Source organism: Melospiza melodia, chromosome 5 (genome assembly GCF_035770615.1).
Source record: "Melospiza melodia melodia isolate bMelMel2 chromosome 5, bMelMel2.pri, whole genome shotgun sequence".
Taxonomy (NCBI): Eukaryota; Metazoa; Chordata; class Aves; order Passeriformes; family Passerellidae; genus Melospiza; species Melospiza melodia.
In genome coordinates this window covers 22,858,951-22,877,165 of record NC_086198.1, presented here as the reverse complement: position 1 = coordinate 22,877,165, position 18,215 = coordinate 22,858,951, and the positions used below count along the sequence as shown (strand labels likewise).

General features: G+C 42.7%; 1 protein-coding gene across 1 annotated transcript in view; it reads left to right on the top strand.

The window, feature by feature from the left end:
- The first annotated feature begins 1,585 nt into the window (after positions 1–1,585).
- BMPR1B (bone morphogenetic protein receptor type 1B) overlaps positions 1,586–18,215 on the top strand; it is a 230,775-nt gene continuing 214,145 nt past the window's right edge. Inside the window, exon 1 of the mRNA XM_063156587.1 lies at positions 1,586–1,602. The gene's annotated coding sequence lies outside the window, so the exon portion shown is untranslated. The remainder of the gene's footprint in view (positions 1,603–18,215) is intronic.

Sequence of the window (18,215 nt, the reverse complement as noted above, 5' to 3'; positions counted from 1 at the left end):
AAAAGGCACGGAGCATGAAGTGCACAAGGACAATTTGAATGCACCGATTTCACAAAATAGTGCAGAAATCTTGCTGCAACAAGCCTTCTGCCAGCTTTTCAGCGTTTCCAAATTTGCCTTGGCTAGTAATAAGACTCCACCATGTCAGTCTTTACAATTAACTGAGGTAAAGTGCAAAAAAAGTTCCCATTTCCTACAGTAGCAGGGAGAGGATAGGTTTGGGCTTAAGAATAAGGAGACATGCAGTTGGAGATAGTTTGCCCTCTCTCTGTGTCTCTGGCCCAAATTATTGGAGCAATATTCTGCAAATTAAACATTCTGGGTTCAAGGGGGATAGAGTACCTCCTATGTGTGTGAATGTAGCACCAATGCACCAACCCACTTGACAAATGAGGGAGCATGTCAACTTGAGTGAGAGAAACTGAAATTAAATTACATTAGCTGATGTCTGCAGCCTGGTGAGCGTGGCCCAGTAGATTTGCCATGTGAAACAGCTGGTGCTCAGGCCAAGGTGTTTGCACTGCCTGCGACCTCACCTGGTGCATGGGATGCCTGCTGGCCCCACAATGCATTAGGTGCACTCCCTGGGTGCATTTTTTGGCTTACTGCCTGCAGTCTGTGCACTGAGATTGCTCCACCTCTGTTTTAAAGTGCACTCCTGATGCACACTAAATTGCTAATGTAGTTATCCCTTCAACATTCCCATTTTAAATTTGTGTTTTCCCCATCATAACGTGTTATAATGGACTAAATTGTGGTCTTAAGCTTCTAATATGATAACTTAAGCTGCTGATCTCTTATTTCCTTTCATCAAGCATAGAAAAGAGGGAAGCAGTAAAAAGGGAGTACAGAAGTTACAAGGCCTGGGCTGTAAGGCAGCACGGGATGGTTCTTGCCTGCCTGCGGCATGCAGTACAACTTGCAGCAGGAGTATCCACATCGGGGCTGTGGTGCTGCCTACACTTAGCAATAAATTATCGCTGACACTCTAAACGCCGAGCAATGTATCGGCGATTCATCTCTCAATCGCCTGTTCCCACGCTGTCCGCTTTATCTCGATTGCTCATATAATCGTGGCAGTAAATTGCTTCGCTTCTCTTAAATCTCCCCGTCCCGCCGGCCAAGTGCGGGGCCCTTGGGGCGGGTGTGTGTGGGGACCCTGGGGTGTGTGTGTGTGTGGGGGGGGGGGGGCCTTTGGGGCGGGTGTGTGTGTGTGGGGCCCTTGGGGCGGGTGTGTGTGTGTGGGGCCCTTGGGGCGGGTGTGTGTGTGTGTGGGGCCCCTGGCGCTGTGTCCGGCGCTGGCGATGGATGCCCAGGGAGGGCACCCTGCCCGTGCAGCCCCGGCCGGGGGAGACACCGGGAGCGGCGGCCGCGGGGGGGCGGGAGGAGGAGGAGGCGGCGAATCCTGGTCCGGCTGGCCGGGTGTGCGAGCACTAGTGGGAGCTGGAGAGGGCGAGAGAGGAGAAAGCCCCAAGGCACCCCGATCCCGAGCGGAGCGGCTGCGAGCCGGGCGGGAAGGGGGAGTGCGCGGGAGGCAGGAGGGGCAGAGGAGGCGGCAGCAGCCCCGGCAGAGGAGGCAGCCCCGCGGAGCCTTCGCGGACGGTGAGGAGCCGGAGCTGGAGCCGGAGCCGGGGAGGGGAGGATGCGGCGCGGAGATGCTGCGGCGGGGCGGGCGGGCACCTGCGCAGCCCGGGGGGTGCAGGGGGGTCCCGGGGGTCCCCAGTGATGTGAGGGCAGCGCCCCGAACGCGCCCGGAGCCGTCCAGCCCCGCCGGGCACTCGGGGAACCGCGGCCGCCCGGCTCTGTCCCGTCCCGTGCCGTGCGGGGCTGGGAGCGCTCGGCTCGGCTCGGCTCGGCTGCCCGAGCTTGGCCCGGGCCAGCAGCGGCGGTGAAGCGGGTGAGTGCTACAGGCGCTGGGACAGGGTGCCGGAGCTGCTCCCCGGGCACACGCTGCCCCTGGCTCGGCACGGTCTCGTCACGCGTGCCCGGCACGGGCTGGCGGTCTGCAGCGCTCCCGAAATGAACTTGTAAATCAAATTGTTGAGGTACATCTTGTTTGGTGGCTGCGGGCGATGGAGATGGTTTGTCCTCTCCCTGCGAGTCTCTGCGAAGCGGGAATCTCTCGCGCAGCAGTGCGGTGTTGTTAACTCACACTTGGTGAGCTTGTGATGGACTGACGTGAGCTCTGATTTACCGGCCGGATTATAGCAGTCCATGTCCCCGGTGGTGTTGTGCAGAAACATAGCGTTAAACCACTCGGTTTAAGGACCTGTTGAATGTAAATGACAGAAAGTCACACTCTGTGCTCTTGTAGATAAAACCAGAGGTCTGTCTAAGCGTCCTGGGTCTGACAGTGCAAAAAGCAGTGCTTGAGGGAGAGTAAAAATAAATAGGCACGTAATGATAATTTGCCAAAGGCTCTCTCGGCATGCAATGATTTGCAGCTTGGATGCTTTCTAAGGGAGAGCTGGTGTCTTTATGGCACTGACTGATTTTTCCTCTCCATGAACTGCTCTGAGTGCCCCTTGATGCTGCATAAACTTTTAACAATGTGCCGTGAGAAGGAAGTTCATAGCTTTAACATTTCTCTGTGTCAAACCCCATGAAATTTATTCTGAACCTTTGACAGTACCTATGTCTTGATATAGATTTGGTGCAGAATTGGTCTCTGTTCCTCTCTGTCCCATTCACACTTTTATTTGCTTCCAGTGTGTTCTCTGTTCCTTTCCAGGCCAAAATGCTCTCTTCCATGCTGTTTAAAGTGTAGCTGAAGACAGCGCAGAGACATAGTTATTTTCTGAGAACAGACCATTTTCAATGACAGGCATGTTAAAGTTAGGATGTTAAAAGCTACAATCTTGGGGAATAACTCTTGGAAGCAGCGTGCATTAGTGTGATAGAATGGCTACCATGAGATTGCCTACAGGGGACAAAATCTCCCCTCTCTGATGACCAGCACGGCTTTAGAGCACCAGGTATTCCTCCCCTCTTTCACTGGCAGAGGCTGCATGTGCAGGGAGTGGGTTTCTTTCAGAGGTTTTTGAAAGAAAGCAAAAACCCAACCAGCATTTTATTTTTAGAGTGATATGATGGAATCTAGTCCAGATGTGTTTGTGAGAAGATTCTCTGTTTTTGTGTTGAAATTTTGCATTGTTAGGAAACAGTTTTACAGTTATTTCAAAATAAGAAATCCATCACAGTAAATGCAACCTAAGGACCTTGACTCTCTTCCCACAACCTACTGCCCTGCTTGGCTTCAGCTGAGCTGCCCTTGATTGACACTTGTGCAATCAGGGAAAAAAGCCCCTCAGGCCTTTGGGATAGCTGTATCTGTACTTATCTGTGTGTGTAATCCTGACTTATAGCAGTCCTTCCTGTGGGTCAGCATGCTGAATGCTCTGGCTGCAAGTTGGCTCTTACATGCGTGCTTCATTTTAAGGATGTGAGGGGGGTCCATTTTAATTGGTGCACTTGTGTAATTAAAGTGATGCATGTGCTGGGGCCTTTGCTGCAGCAGGACTGGAGCATTCATCTCTTGACAGAATCGAGCCCTCAAGTTTTGAAACTCCCTTTGAAAGAGCTTTGATTGGTGATGATGTAAACTGACAGATTCACAAAGGCTGTTCCCAGCGTCTCGTCTTTCTTGCCTGTTTCTGTCATTCTTCCCTGTGCATTGTTTCCTACAAAACAAGACCTTCAATAAGTAAGACACAATATCTGTTGCCAGGTGTAAGGAAACAATGAGAGGAAGCCTGATGCTCAGGTGGGAAATGATGTGTTACTACTCCCAAGAAATAAGATGAACTTTTTTTTTTTTAGAAGGAGGTTTATGAGCTGCTCTGTGTCTTAAAAGCTGATTGCTTGATGCTGATGACAAAGCACTTGTCCAGACTGTAAATCCTGTTGGGAAGGGGCTGCTTTGCTTTGTCTTACAAATGTGACACTTGATGCAGTGTGCTGGGGAGAGTGGAGGGCTGCCTCTGGGTCCAGCCTGTGCTGCTGCTAACAACAACCATTCCAACAGAATATGGGCCAAGCCAGTAAAATCTCCAAAAACTTGTAATAGGTGTTTTCTACCAATCTTAGGGTAATTGCAAGGGTAGGATAATTTATAAACCAACGTGGTTGGTTGTCATAACCCTAATTTATGAAGTTGGTGAGGACTTAGACATATATTAGAATGTGCTGTAAATATGGCAAATATAGAACAGAAACAAATTAGTAAGACCTATTTGTGCTACCCCATAAAGCAAGCTATAAAATGTATCTTAGACTTATTACCACTCAGATTTCCTTTTTGGAAGATGTGAGCTATTTTTAAGTTGTCTCAAACAAACTGAGAAGCTTGCTGCTGATAGGCAAAATTTGGAGGAAACTGATTTGAAAACACTGCAGTTTAGTCTAAGGTTCACATGTGTCAAGCTTTTTTTTACCCTAGTGCATGTTTCAGATTGGGCTTGATTCTGGTGAGCTTTCTTCTTGCTGTTTTGTATTTGGTTGAGGTAGCAAAAATGTAATGAGGGTTAACAAGTTTTGAAAAAGTCTTGAACTTGTAACATTCTGATGGTATCCATGAATTGCATTGTGCTATGTATCAACAACCTCGTTCTTTTGAGTGGCTTGAAGGAGAAAATATTTATCTATGACAGCATCTGGAAGTGCTGGACTCTTTGGTAATAAGGAAATGATTTTTTGGTAACTAAAATACCTTATAATGTAATTTTTTATTACATTATACCAGTTTTTTCATGCATCACATTACCGAGCTTACTTTTCTCTGCTTAAAATGTCAACACCTCATCAAGCTGTAAAAAAAAAAATAAATTCCTATGTGATCAATTGTTCTTTATGATCAGCCCATGCCAGAGAGTGCATGCAGACCCAGGTGTGAGTGCTTACACAGCGTGCACAGAGAGGAGCGTGTCTGTGTCTCTGGTAACGCAGGCAGTGTGTTCTGACTGCTGTCATGCACAGACTGTGTCAGAGGATTGTGATAAGCAGCCAAACCCAAAGGACCCTCCTCGCTTTGGCATTGTGTCTCAAGGCTGGGGTCCCCAGTTTGTCACTGCTCTGGCCTTTCTCTCACAGCATCGCTCACAGGGGCTGCATGCTCAGCCCAGCTGCCTGTTTTGCTGCTCCTTGTCGCAGGGAACATCCTCCAAGCCCACGTCAGATTTGGTTATAATTGGCCAATAGACTCAAAACTTACTAGAGAGGGTCTGGCAGATGTGTTTATCCACAGATAAGCAAGTCTAAACACTGCCTTGGGAAGGGAGGCTGAAGGAGTTATTTTCTGTTGGAGTTGGGATGCAAAGCAAGTCCTCCTCTGGTGGTACAATGGCCAGCAGGGAGGGATTTGCATGGAAGTCACGGTCACAATTCCGAGCCCATTACAGAATGGGGATTTTGGAGTCATCTGTGGCAGCTTGCAGGACTGCAGCTACAGGTCCACAGAGTTTGCAAACTCTGGATGTAATGAAGAGATTGGAGCAGCAGTGTGAGCATGGGGAGAGCACCAGGGCGAGTAGGTTCACCCTTCATGTGTTCCAGAAAGCTTTTCCAATAGTGAATGAGTTTTAGTATGCAGGGACATGAATGGCACAGGTCTCGGGAAGTTTCTTACCCTCAAACCGACTGTGTTACACATTAAAATTAATTCAGTGCTGAAGTCAAAATGCATTGCTACAAACCTCTACTCTGTGCTGCCATTTGGCAAAAGATGGCAGTTTCACAGACCAGGATGAATAAAGGCACATAATTAAAAGTGTTCGTTCTTTAAAGTTACCGCTTATTTCCTTAACATGAAAATAACTGTTGCTGCTTTGCTGACACAAAAAGAAATATTCTTTGTTGTTCAGAAAAATGTCACATCTAAAGCCCAAAATACAAAATAGATTGTATATAAGACATATTTGTAAAGTAGCCACTTAAAAGTTTTTAAAAGGTTAAGTTATTCAAGACCTATTCCCTGAAGCTACAAACGTATTTGTTCATGCATAACTTCACTAAGGAATACTTATGTGAATAAAATTACGCACTTACAGGTTTGTAAAATGAAGACTGTAATTAGCTCTAGGTTAATTCCCCTGCTTCCTAATTAAAAACACACAGGTCAATTAAGGATCAAAGGCGATGTTACCTTTGTGATTATCTTCCTTGGCAGAAGTAGCTGTTCTGATAATTATTTCAATTTCACTATAATCTGACCTTTTGTCCAATTTGCTTTCCCTTATCCTTGCCAATTTTGGCCAAGAAAAAAAGTGTTGCATTTAAAACAGACCATTAAAAGGCTGAATCTCATAGCTTGGGCACATATGTCTTTTAGGGGAAAAAACTGATGGGTGAAAGAGTATATTTATTTGCCTTGGATTGATAATGTGTACATGAGCTGGATCTGGTTGCTTTGTTTATTTGTCTCTGCTAAGTACACAAATACAGCTTTATTTGTAACTAGATAGTTGAATACAGTCTCCCTCATGTGTGTGACAATTTGTCTCTTCCCCAATAAAGCAATGATGGAATGGCATGCAGAGGTGTGCATCTAGAGTACAGGTCAGAGGGAATACCCGTACATCTGTGCTAAATCTTTGCTGGTCAGATTTGCTCCAGAGCCCATGGAGTGTAGGCTCTGTAAATATGTGAGAAGATTTGGACAAGGCAAAAAAATACTTGCGTCCGTGCCAGATGTCTTGCAAAATCAGGACAGTGTAATGGAGATAAGGTTAATTAGCTATTTGCATTTGCTATTGAAGTTGGATGAGTAGGGTTTTTTCCCCTAACAGGGAATTTCTCTTCAGGCATAACTATCTGGTAGTTTGTTAAAATGAGTAGAGCAAGACTTTTATAGCCTGCGGAAATACAATTAAGTGTGTGCAGGCATCATAGACTCCTTTTATTCATAGGCAAGTCTTGTAGGGTCTTGTCCTACCAGAAAATCGAAGTGGAGGAACCCTTCAAGCTGAGGAGGGCTGTGCTGCTTCAAGGACATGCCACAGGATGGGTCCTTGTCATCTCTGTGTCTCTGCTTCTGTCTGATGGGCTGCAGTCACAGGTACCTGTTTTAAAGTGCTTTCAGACCCTGGGTCAAGAATGAGGTCAAGTCCAAGCTGCTGCTGATGATGGACAGGATAAAACTAAAGCTACTCAGGAGATTGTTTCACCTTTCATCACTTAAAATATTAATGCAAATTGCCTTTTTCCTTTATTCACCAGCAATCCTGGGCAGGCGTTCAGGGCCACTGCATTCAGTGCCTTGCAACTATTATGAAATTGAAACTTTGAATCTGTGTTGTGCTTAGGATTTAAAATCCTGGTATGATTTCTGTCTGAATGATGGTAAGAAAGGCTTTGTCTTAAGACTGCCTCTATGATTTCTGCATGCAGACTTCAGTCTGTCAAGCTTGGTGGTTTTCACAGGACACCCATCACTCTGACATGAAGTGAACTTCTAATGGTAGGAAACATTCACGGGCTCATAGAACCCTGGTCATCACTAGTCCCTGGCTTCCAGCTGGATTTTACTGCCTTCACCACCGTTTGACAGTGTTCTGGAGACAGCTCATGGTGTGGATGTGTGCATTCCTCACTGGATAGAAAACTGGTTGGACAACTGAGCCTTTTCCCTTATCCCAGTAGAGTCACTTAGTCTTTCTTTCCACAGGTATTAATCTTCTGTTTTGAGTTTGTCTTGCTGCAGACATAATCACTTTGTTAGAGTGAAAAAGCAGCACCAGCATTTTCCTCCAGATTTGTGGTATTAATTGGTAAACCATGTGTGTCTGTATTGAGGTTAAATATTCTTGTAGAGCATGTGAGTTCTGCTTGTGAGCAGCAATGGCATCAGAGATATACATCTGTATCTCACGGAAGGGACAGGTTTGTGCTTTTCCTGACAGCCGTCACAGCAGCAGGTAGGTTCACATTTGAGCCCTTGAAGAGGAGGAGGAGAACATTTTAAACCTGAAGCTAATTAACTTCTCTCTGATAACCATGTATGACAACTGTTTAGGCTTGTCTGTATTCCTTGTCTTCCACAGCTAAGTCAGAGTCATGGAAAATACACCCTAGAATAATTGTTTACAGTGGGGGTTATGCAGTGTTGTTGGGCTGTTCAATATAGTAGGGGTGCTGCTGGTAGAGGACATGCAGAAATCAGTAACTTACTCCAATTAAAAATGAAAAATACGAAGATAACCTTTATAACTTTTTAACTCAGAAATCTATTGCCAGGGAGTAATCAAACTTCTCTATAACTGAATTATGTGATTTCTTAAGACTGCTTCATTTTGAAAAAAATTTTGTCTCCTGACAAGAACCAACGTGATCTCATCTTGAATGTGTGGAATTTTCTTATGACTTGATGTTTTTAAGGTTTTGTAGAAAATATTTAATTGAAAATTATTTTAATTGAAGACTAACAGAACCCCAACACCAAAGCAACACAAAGAATAGTTTCTAATCCTCTGGATTGTAAACTTTATTCTTAATTTTTAATGCTTGAATTGTGAGCTGTTAGATTTTGTGTGTACAAAATGCCAATTTTTACTGAACTTTGTGCCAAATTTGTGCATAAATGTTTTTCTAGCTTTCTGCAAAAGAGTACATTTTGTAGTTTGTGTAGGCACACACAGTTTGTGGTGATTGGGGTGGGGCTGTGTCCAGCCTCATCCCCATGGGTGCAGCTGTGAGCAGCAGGTGAGCAGCACTGACAGCAATGAGCCATGGGGTGCCCAGGGGCACTGACCCATCACCAAAGGGAACAGAGGGCACGCAGGGGCATGGCATCTACATGAGGGTATAAAAAGCTGGGCTGAAGGACAAGAAGGGCAGATGCTTGCAGCCTTCTGAAGTGGTGTGGTGTTACTCTGTATGAGGAGATGCCTGAAGCCTTCTGATAAGGTATGGTGTTTCTCTGTATGGGCTGAAGCTTTCTAGAATTTTACGGTGCTACTCTGTGTGTTGTGGCCATCTCAGCTGTGATGTGTACTGTGACAGGTTTGTGCATATTCAATTTTTCTGATTCACCTTACCAGTTCAGACAATGTGATTTGGAATTGTGTGAACAAATGAGAGCCTGTCAAAAGGGTTTGATCTATTTTATACTGTCCTTCTGCTCTTAAATGCTGCGCGTATATTTGAAATTATTAATCCCAATGTAATTTCTTTCCTTAGCAGTGTTTCAGCTGTTTAGATGAACTCTTTTTGGCATTTCTTCTCCTTTACTGCAAATTCATAACAACTAAAACGCTGTGACTCTAGTAGATGGATATAGTCTCTAAGGTTTAATCATTGATGCTAAATCCTTTTAGAAGTTAGTGGGGGCTTTGCATGCAGGCAGGAGTTGTCTTACATGTATTTAAATGCCTTTTGAAATGTTTGATTGGGATTTTTTTAATCATACTTAAATGCTGGACTTGGCTTGAGGTGTAAAGTAAACTCTAAGTAGTCTGATGGACCAAAAGTAGTACTGTGAAGGATAAACTAATGACATGAAAGCTGAGCTAAGCTTTTTGAAGTGTTTTGCCATAAAATTAAGGACCTAAATGGGCAGTTGCTTGGGGAATAGTTGGAGCATTTGAGGAGCTGCTGTGCCTAGCTCCTCTTTTTATTCTTCTTGCTGAAAGATAGGGTCCTCAGCACTCTCAGCAGATGGGAATGTGCCTGCTCTGAATCAGTGCAAAGGTGCCTGCCTTGTTTTGTCTCTTGCTCCAGCTGTGAGGCGACATAACCTCACTCCCTGTCCTCAAGCAAGGTGAGGTAACCCTCTGGTGAAGCATGGCTTATCCTAGCTGGCTAGCACAGCAATGAACGCTTGAAGATGCTGTCTGCCACAGAAATGAGCTCCTTTTCTCTGTGACTCCAGAAAAATCTACATGTGCAAATGGTGCCTAAGAGATGTCCAAGGCTTGAGATGGTGAGGTTTAGATTTTTGTGTGTATGTGTGTGTGCATGCAACTAATAGCCTAAGGAGTACTTAAAAAAAAAAATTGCTAATAGCACAAAGCAGTACCTGGGAGGTAGAACAGAGAAGATCCAAACACAGTCTCACACCAACAGAGGTCCTGCAGAGGTTACCCCAGTAGGCTGATGATAGTGGTATAACAGGTAGAGCTCAACAGGAGATGTGTTACTGGTGCTGAGATCCCCAGTGACTGAACACATGTAAACTTCAGTACTCTCTAAACAAGTCATTAGTGGTGTCTGAAGGTACAGCCAAAGGTGAGTGCTGTCAGTGTAATCCTGGGGAGAAAAAGCTCAGAAAAGGTCAGGACTCTTCCTGCTTCCGCTTCTCTCATTGCCAAGGACAGAAGGGACAGGCTACTTCAGGCTGTGGCTATCTGTATGTCCTACTAATGGTTAGAGATAATAGTGAGCACTGGAAATGATTATTATAAAATCCTTGAAGGATGTGCCCAGCAATTCCTGTGTTCATTCCTGGTGACATCAACTCTGGTGTTGGTTTTTTGCTGTCTAACAGATGTCGATCCAGTTACCTGTTCACTGTAGGTGTAAGAATGGACTAAGCTGTGGCTTTTCTTTTTGTGGGGACTGGAAATTATCACAGAGGAGTTGCAGCAACTTCAAACTACATTTTAAAGGGCATGCAGTCTGTAAGCTGTGTCATCAGATAAGGAGAGGTGGTGGGGAATGAATAATAAATACATGTCAGGAGTGGAGAAAGATTTTGCACAGAACAACTTTTTGTGAATCACATCATCCTTTTCATATTTCCCCTAAAGTGAAGCATCAGTCCAATACAGTAATTTCTTTGTGATGTTTCTTTAGTAAAACTCTTAGAGAAAATACATTTTCAAGTCAGATTAAAAAAAATATTGCATTTCTGGTTTGAATATTTTAATGTGATATGTTGCATTAATACACCAAGAGAGAAATTGTATTATTTAAATTGAAAGAAGTAATAAAAAACAAATATGTCTTGCAAGATACATTTTAAAGTCATTCCATTTAAGTATGAGACACTCTTGTTAAAGGTGTTGCAATGATAACTCATTGACTAGTTAGAAGTAAAATAAATGGGCTGCCTATTTAATGAGTGAAATAATTAATTGATGGAAGCTGTTATACTATTTCTGTAACAAATGGAAATGTTATTTCCATTTCAGTGACTCTATCTCCCCTTTCTGTGCCATTTCAGTTCTCTTCCAGCTGCTAATGTCTTTTGTACTTTTCCCCAATTTCTTCTCTCTCTTGGTGATATTCTTTCCTGAAGAAAAGCAGCCAGTTTCTGTGCTTGTTGTCAAATAAGCCAGTTTCAAACTTTTCAACTGCACTCATTCTTTACAAGATACTCCTTTGTGTACTTTGAAGACTTTTGTTCAGTATTAGCTTAGCAGTATTCATGGCACTTAATGACAATAATATCCCATCTGATGATAAATGCCTGTTTATAGCAGCTCTTTTCCAAATCCATTAATCAAGAAAGGTTATCAACAAAGTGATAAATGTAACTCTGATTTTTGCTTGAATGTACCATATACAAAGAAATCCTGTTCATCAGTACATGCTTTGGAGTGCATAAAAATACCAGGAGTGTATGTCAAACAATAGGATATTCTTCTTCTCAACAGTCTTGCACGCTCTTGTTTTTGCAGTGTTGTGGCTTGCTTCCTTCTGTCCTTCCTGGTCCTGACTCAATTAGGTTATCACTGTGGGGAATGCTTCCTAATTCCTGTTAATGTGGGGCTAGCTCAAAACTAGTCCTTGCACAGGAGAAGTTAGCCAGAATTTATTTTCTGTCTTTTAGCATGGCAGAAGTCACAATGGGGCCCATTGTTTGAGGCCAAAAAAATTATATTAAAAATAATATGTTCTGCCTCTTTCTGAGAACTGAGAGAAGCCTCATTTCGTTGTAGCAGCCTTCTGGGAGTTGGAAATGGAGATAATCCCCTGTGGCACAGATAACAGTCACGTGGGCTTTATCTCAGTTCTTTCCCTTTTCTCATCAAGATTTGGAGGCAGCTGCACTTCCTGAAAGTAGTGCTTGGGCTGGATCCCCAGTTGCATCTCTGAATGCTTTTTGCTCAGTTTTTCCAATTAGATGTGGACTCTGTGACTGCTGCATTTTGCTGATCAGCTGGCATTTGCAAAGCCTGTGAACTGCACCCATGTTGACTTTGTTCATTCTTTGAGCCATAACATTTGTTAAGCAGTGCCACCATAGTAGACATAAACCATTCTGGAAGTGGTTTCCACGAGTGTTATTCTCTACCTCATCTTAAAAGCTGTATTGTTTTTTTTTCATAGAGGTCCATCTGATGCTATAACTGTCCAGGAAACAGGGCCTCACAATAGTGAGAATAGAAATCATGTTGAGCTCTTAGCTTTGAGAATTTCTCAAATTCCTGTCTGTCTTGAGTATTGTGATATTATTTTTTTCCCCAAGTCCTTACTTTTTCTTAATGTCTAAAAGGATTTAAAATTTCTTTCAAACATCTGGTCATTTACATTTTCTTGAGGAAGGTTTGCTCTCAAAATAGCATTTCTTGAAACCACTGTGTACTTTCTGTAGGTGGTCGTCAACATATGCTGGGGCCAGCTGACTGACTAACAAAATTGATATGTTTATTATTTATTGAATGTGTAATTTTTTTCACTCAGATTTTTGTTTTTCCAAATGAAGCTTGGTATTGCTTGGTCTTTGTGCAGCCTGGGTAATTTCAGACCTTATTTTTTACCTTACTTACCAGATGTATGGTTAAATGTCTCATCAGAATGGGAACGTCTCATCAGAATGGGAACGTCTCATCAGAAATTAATTTTTAATTTGGGAGTTCTGTCACAAAACCTTTGGGGTGCTGTCTCTTACCATCTCTTAGAGAAGGTGGACCAGGAGGGGATGGACACTGGCAGAAACAGATAAACTGAGGCTTTTCACAATGAGTATTTAACAAAACTTATTGTTTGATTGATCTTCAGCCAAACTTGTTTATTCAGATTTAAGACCTAGCCCTTAAATGCGACCCTGCAGTAAGCAGAAAGCTGCCCTTGTGCTCAGGAGCAGGCAGGAGGGGCACTTGATGAGATGGAGCTGCAGATGCTATGCTCATGAGTTATAAGGAAGGAATTACAATAGATGATAGGAAAGGTCTGAAAAGAAATCAACAGCTGATTTAGTTCAGCTCAAAATGACCCTGCCAAAAGAGGCAAATGATATCACAAGCTGGAAGGTCATTGTTTCTTTATAGACTTTTAAAATATGTTTTTTATCCAAAAAATACACGGGGAAACTTGAATGATGGTGAATAAACCACTTTAAACTCATGGGAAACAAGCATCCTTAGCTATTCAGAAATCTTCAAAACTGCTGACAGGAAGAAGATCTGGCTTTATCCTAATGGAAATGATTAAATACCTCACTGCTACAGTCAGGTATGTGCAATGGTGCATTTTGCAGTGTCCTATTCTGCTTGACCAAAAAGTCTGGAAATACAGAAATTATAAAAGCTGACTTGGTTATTTTACTGACCTTGAAAGTGTGCAGTGTCATTTGCCTTGTTATTTTTTGTTAATCAGCTTTTCCCAGCCATAGTTCTTACATCATCAGCTCTGGAGATGAACTGCAATAGAATCAACAGTGTAAGAAAAATTAGGGGTTTTTTATATGCAAATTATTGTAACCGTGGGTAATTTCTCATTTTAAAACAAAACAAAATTTAAATTCTGAATAATTCTAGTCACCCTTCCTATTTATGACCCAGAAATTCTTGCAGTGCATCCTCTAGCCTTCTAACATTCCCCCTATCCATAACAGGTGGATAGGAGATTTTGGAGAAAAAAGTTACAATTTTATTATTCCACAGATGCACAATTTTGTTCTTAGAAAATTAGCTCCCTATTCTGCTTTTTCCTTTTATATCCTCGGATATGTGAAGCTCCATCTTTTTCTGCCCTCACTGAGGGTACAAGGAGAAAATGTGGGAAACAGGCATTTGTTTTTAAAGAATATCCATCAACTTCAGATCATTTTTCTGCTTCTTGCAGCAGTTACTGGTTTTGCAGGCACAAATTATTTTTAGGAGGTATTTTGATTACTTCAGGACATGGTTTTGAAACATTAATGTCATCTTTTATTTACTCTGGCATGTAGTCAACTGTTGATCTCCCATTATGGATCCAGTTCTTCAGCCCTTAAGATTCTTTTTGTTACTCTCCAAATTCTCCAATTTTTTGTGTTTCTGTAGTGTCAGGTGTTAGGTTGGTGCAGCTCAGTGGTTGTCAGACTTTCTGATTCTGCTGCAGTATTTAAGAGCATGTCCTGTGTACAGGTAGAGTTCATATAGGAAGATGGTTTTTGTCCTCTCCACAGAATGCAGTTTGGTTGTATTGAAGTCTGCTGATTTTTAGCTGCAAAACCCAGCATCTTATGGATTACAGTTAGTTAAGTACAATTTCCAGTTATAAAATGATTTTCATTTTCACAGGTTATGCTGTGGTTCTGTAATTTACCTGTAAAAATTACATTTACTTTAGATCCTGATGTGATTAATTTTTGTGCATGATTTTAAGTACAATATTGACAGAATTCCTCTATTTCTTCCTCTATGAGATGGTTCAGCATAAGCATTTTAAAACAGTCTGAAAGCAAGGAACTTAGTTAGATATGTAAACCCAAGCAATTCCATTAGCAGTTCTTACTGCGTTTTGATAATCTGCTTTTGCTTTGCACTCACCAAACACTTACTGGAATGCATCTAGTATTAGTTAATGGAATTAACTGAGAACAAAATTGTGCATCTGTGGAATAATAAAATAGTAACTTTTTTATCCAAAAAAGTTTTTTATTCTGAATCTCCTATCCATCTGTGGGAAACTTGTTAGAAGGCTAGAGGATGCACTCCAAGAATTTCTGGGTCATAAACAGGAAGGGTGACTGGAATAGCAGCCAATTTGAGTTGTTTGTTTGTTGTGTTGTATACCACTCCCTCTGTATTTCCGTGCTGCAGTTGTGACTGGTCACTTTCAGTCGATGTCACCACATGCATGGAAAGGCTCATCTGCTGCCTCCCCTTTGCAATTTTTCCATGGGCAAGGTGTTTTTGCAAGGAGCAGATTCAGGTGGTCCCTTCATGTGTGTGTAGTTTAACTCCTGCTAAATATGGCGAGTTGGACACAGGTGGCTCAATTTTCCTCCATTTCACAGAAGACAAGTTGCATTTAATTTAGCTGTATCCATCCCATTGATGGTTTCTGGAATGTGAGAAGTGTTTTGGCCACTTCCCATGGCTCAGGGTGGGCACAGACAGGGATGCTGGCTCAGCCTGGTGTGGGTGCCCAGGCAGCCCGTGGGTACTGGCCAAGCCTTGTGCTCTTAGGAATTCCCTGGGAGTTTCTGCAGCAGGAAACAAAGGATACAAGCTTTACTTACAGCTGTATGGCAAGTGGAGCCCATACAGGCAAAGCAGTTTTGTTGCTGTGTAATTTCAGACATGTTGCCTTGCAGGATTACTTTCTACTCAGTAACACCCTTTTAGTACAGTTCTCTTGCCTCCTAGATTCCAACCCTTCCAAAAAAGGTGGTTCCTCTAGTGGACTGGCTTTTGCAAGAGGGTTATTGTGGATGTGAAAGTGTATCTCAGACAGCTTGAGCATAGTCAGAGCTAATTTTATTCGAATTCTGGCTTTGCTCCCATGCAGTGGACTCCAGCTGTTCCAGTGGATGCTGTTTTTTATCATTGTGCTGGACTACAGAGTATTAGTGTTGAGACTACAGATGCTTTTATCTTGCATAAGTTTTCAAAGACTTTCCCTGCTGGCAGTTTACACTGCTCAACCTATTCTCTTTTATGCTTTCTATATGTAATATACATGGCAGCCACTAGCTAGAGAATCATATGTAGCAGCTGGTTACACTCTGTATTTCTTTCGAGATCTTGTGCAAAACTTCAAAGTTTACATCAACTTACAGGAAAAATAACGCCTGAATATCAAAGGGAGAAATGAGCAGAGTACTCAATAAATGTTGGTGCTGCTCTGAGTGCTTCCATGTTGCTTTGAACACAGCTCACTTACTTCTTTAGAACATGCCCTGATATTTACATTACCTTTCTCTAATTTTACTATTTTTCAGAGTTCATTTATGAACTGCCTTTCATCTACTAAGATGTTTTTATGATGTCATTGGGTTCTCATTAGTCAAACTTGCTTGTTTTTTAATAGGATCATAATTTCATTTGGCAAGCCAAAACTTTATCTTACCACCCCTTTACCTTTCTCTCTGTTTGCAAAGCTCAGGAAAGTCTTTGTCTGAACATTATGTTTCAGAGCAAAACAAGAAACCCATAGACAAAATAATTCAAGTCCCATTTGCAAGGTTGATGGGAATGGCTGAGCAGTGTGTATGCAATGTTCCTGGAGAGCCCTTGGCTCACTCAGCATTGCAAGCCCCCCACAAGACCAGAGCAGCCAGGTGAGAGCAGCCACAGGCTCAGCATTGTGGATGAATCACAGCTCCACTCCTGGGTGGTTTGAGAACACTGGTGAAGAATATTTGGCTAAAATAAAAAATGACATCTTCTGGTTTAAGGGCTAGAGAGGAGAGCAGCTTTGGAAATAATTACAATGATTTATGAGCTATTAGTTAATGTGCTCACCCATGAATTTGGGAATTAGCACTCCTCTGAAGTCTAAAGAAATTAAGTGAGTTGTAATTCACTTGAAGACAGATTACTAAGTATAAGAGTTTAGCTAGGAGCTAAGACTCTCACACCTTAACTTCCAGAGAGGTCCTTTTTTATTATCTTTCTTAGTAGGTTTTTAATAGCCCATTCTGACAGGGAAAACTAACTGGGTCTGTCCATTTGATTTTCTTCTTTCTGTGTCATGCACTGGTTATGAACCCCAGTGAACTTCTCTAGCTCTTCTCCCTTGGCAGTGCTGGGAAATGGACTCTCCTGAAGAGTTCTCTTTGTTCTACCCTAAAATTAAGGTGTTTTAAGACAGAGGTATCAATACTTGGAAGCCTAGGGTCCTTTTTTTGGTGGGTATCAAAATAATACCAGAGCTTGTAGATGAACAAGATATAGGAGATAAATTAAACCTTTTTAAAAGGGAAATACTTATTTCCATTTAAAGACTGCCACTTCCCTTTATTATTATTTTTATTATTATTGTGGAATGGTTTGAGATGCACAGATAAAAATATGCCGTTTTTAATGTTTATGGACCCCAATATTAAAATAAGCTTTTGAGATTAATTTCCTCTTCCCTTCCCACTTAGAAGCTGAGTGCTCCAGCAGAAGCTACCTAGGGGAGGGAGCTCTCTGTGCTCTGGGCTGCTCTCCGAGCCTCTCCTGGCAGAAGATCAATGAGACTTCCTGAGACACTTTCCAGTTCTCTGCCTTTTCATCCCTTACACAATTCCTTATGTAAAGGTTGCAAGTTTCTTCTTCTCAAGGCTGAATGCCTGCTTTCTCTTTCCCCTGCATGGAGGGTGTTTCCTGATGGTTTTTGTGGAGCTGTGAGGACATTTGTTTTCAATTCCAACCTGGACATCATCACGACTGCTTCATACACAGGGCTTGAGGCTGCCCTTAGCAGATATGCTGCTTTTTCTTCGATGTTATTTTTGCCTTCCTGCTGTGGCTTGCTGATAGACAAGAATCAAATGTCCTTTTAGGCTTTCTTTGCTGAGCTATGTCAGCCAGGGCAGGCAAGGCCAGTGTCTTTGCCTCCTGGGAGATGTAGCTGCAGCAAGGCACCAAGTGGGGAAATTTGTACTGACATTGAGTTGTGGACAAATCCCAGCTGGCAACTCAGCCTCACACAGCCACTCACTCACCAGAGTGGGAGAAACTGGAAGGGCAGAAGTGAGAAAACATGGCTTGAGGTAAGGGCAGTTTACCAGACAAAGGAAAAGCTGCACTGTCAAGCAAGGAATTTGTGCACTATGTCCTGTGGGTAGGTGGTTGCTCTGCCATCTCCAGGAATTCAGGGCTTCATCACATATAACAGGAAGAACAAATGCCATCACTCCAAGCATCCCCTTTTTCTTTTTCTCCCACCTTTTACTGCTGATCATGATGCTGTATGATATGGAATATCCCTTGGGTCCATTCACAACTATCCCAGCTGTGTCCCTTCCCAGCCTTTTCTGTAGCACATCCTGCTCAGTGGCAGGGCAGTGTGAGGAGCAGAAAAGGTCTTGACACCAGTAACCTCTGCTCAAAAATAGTGAAATCATCTCTGTTATCAACACT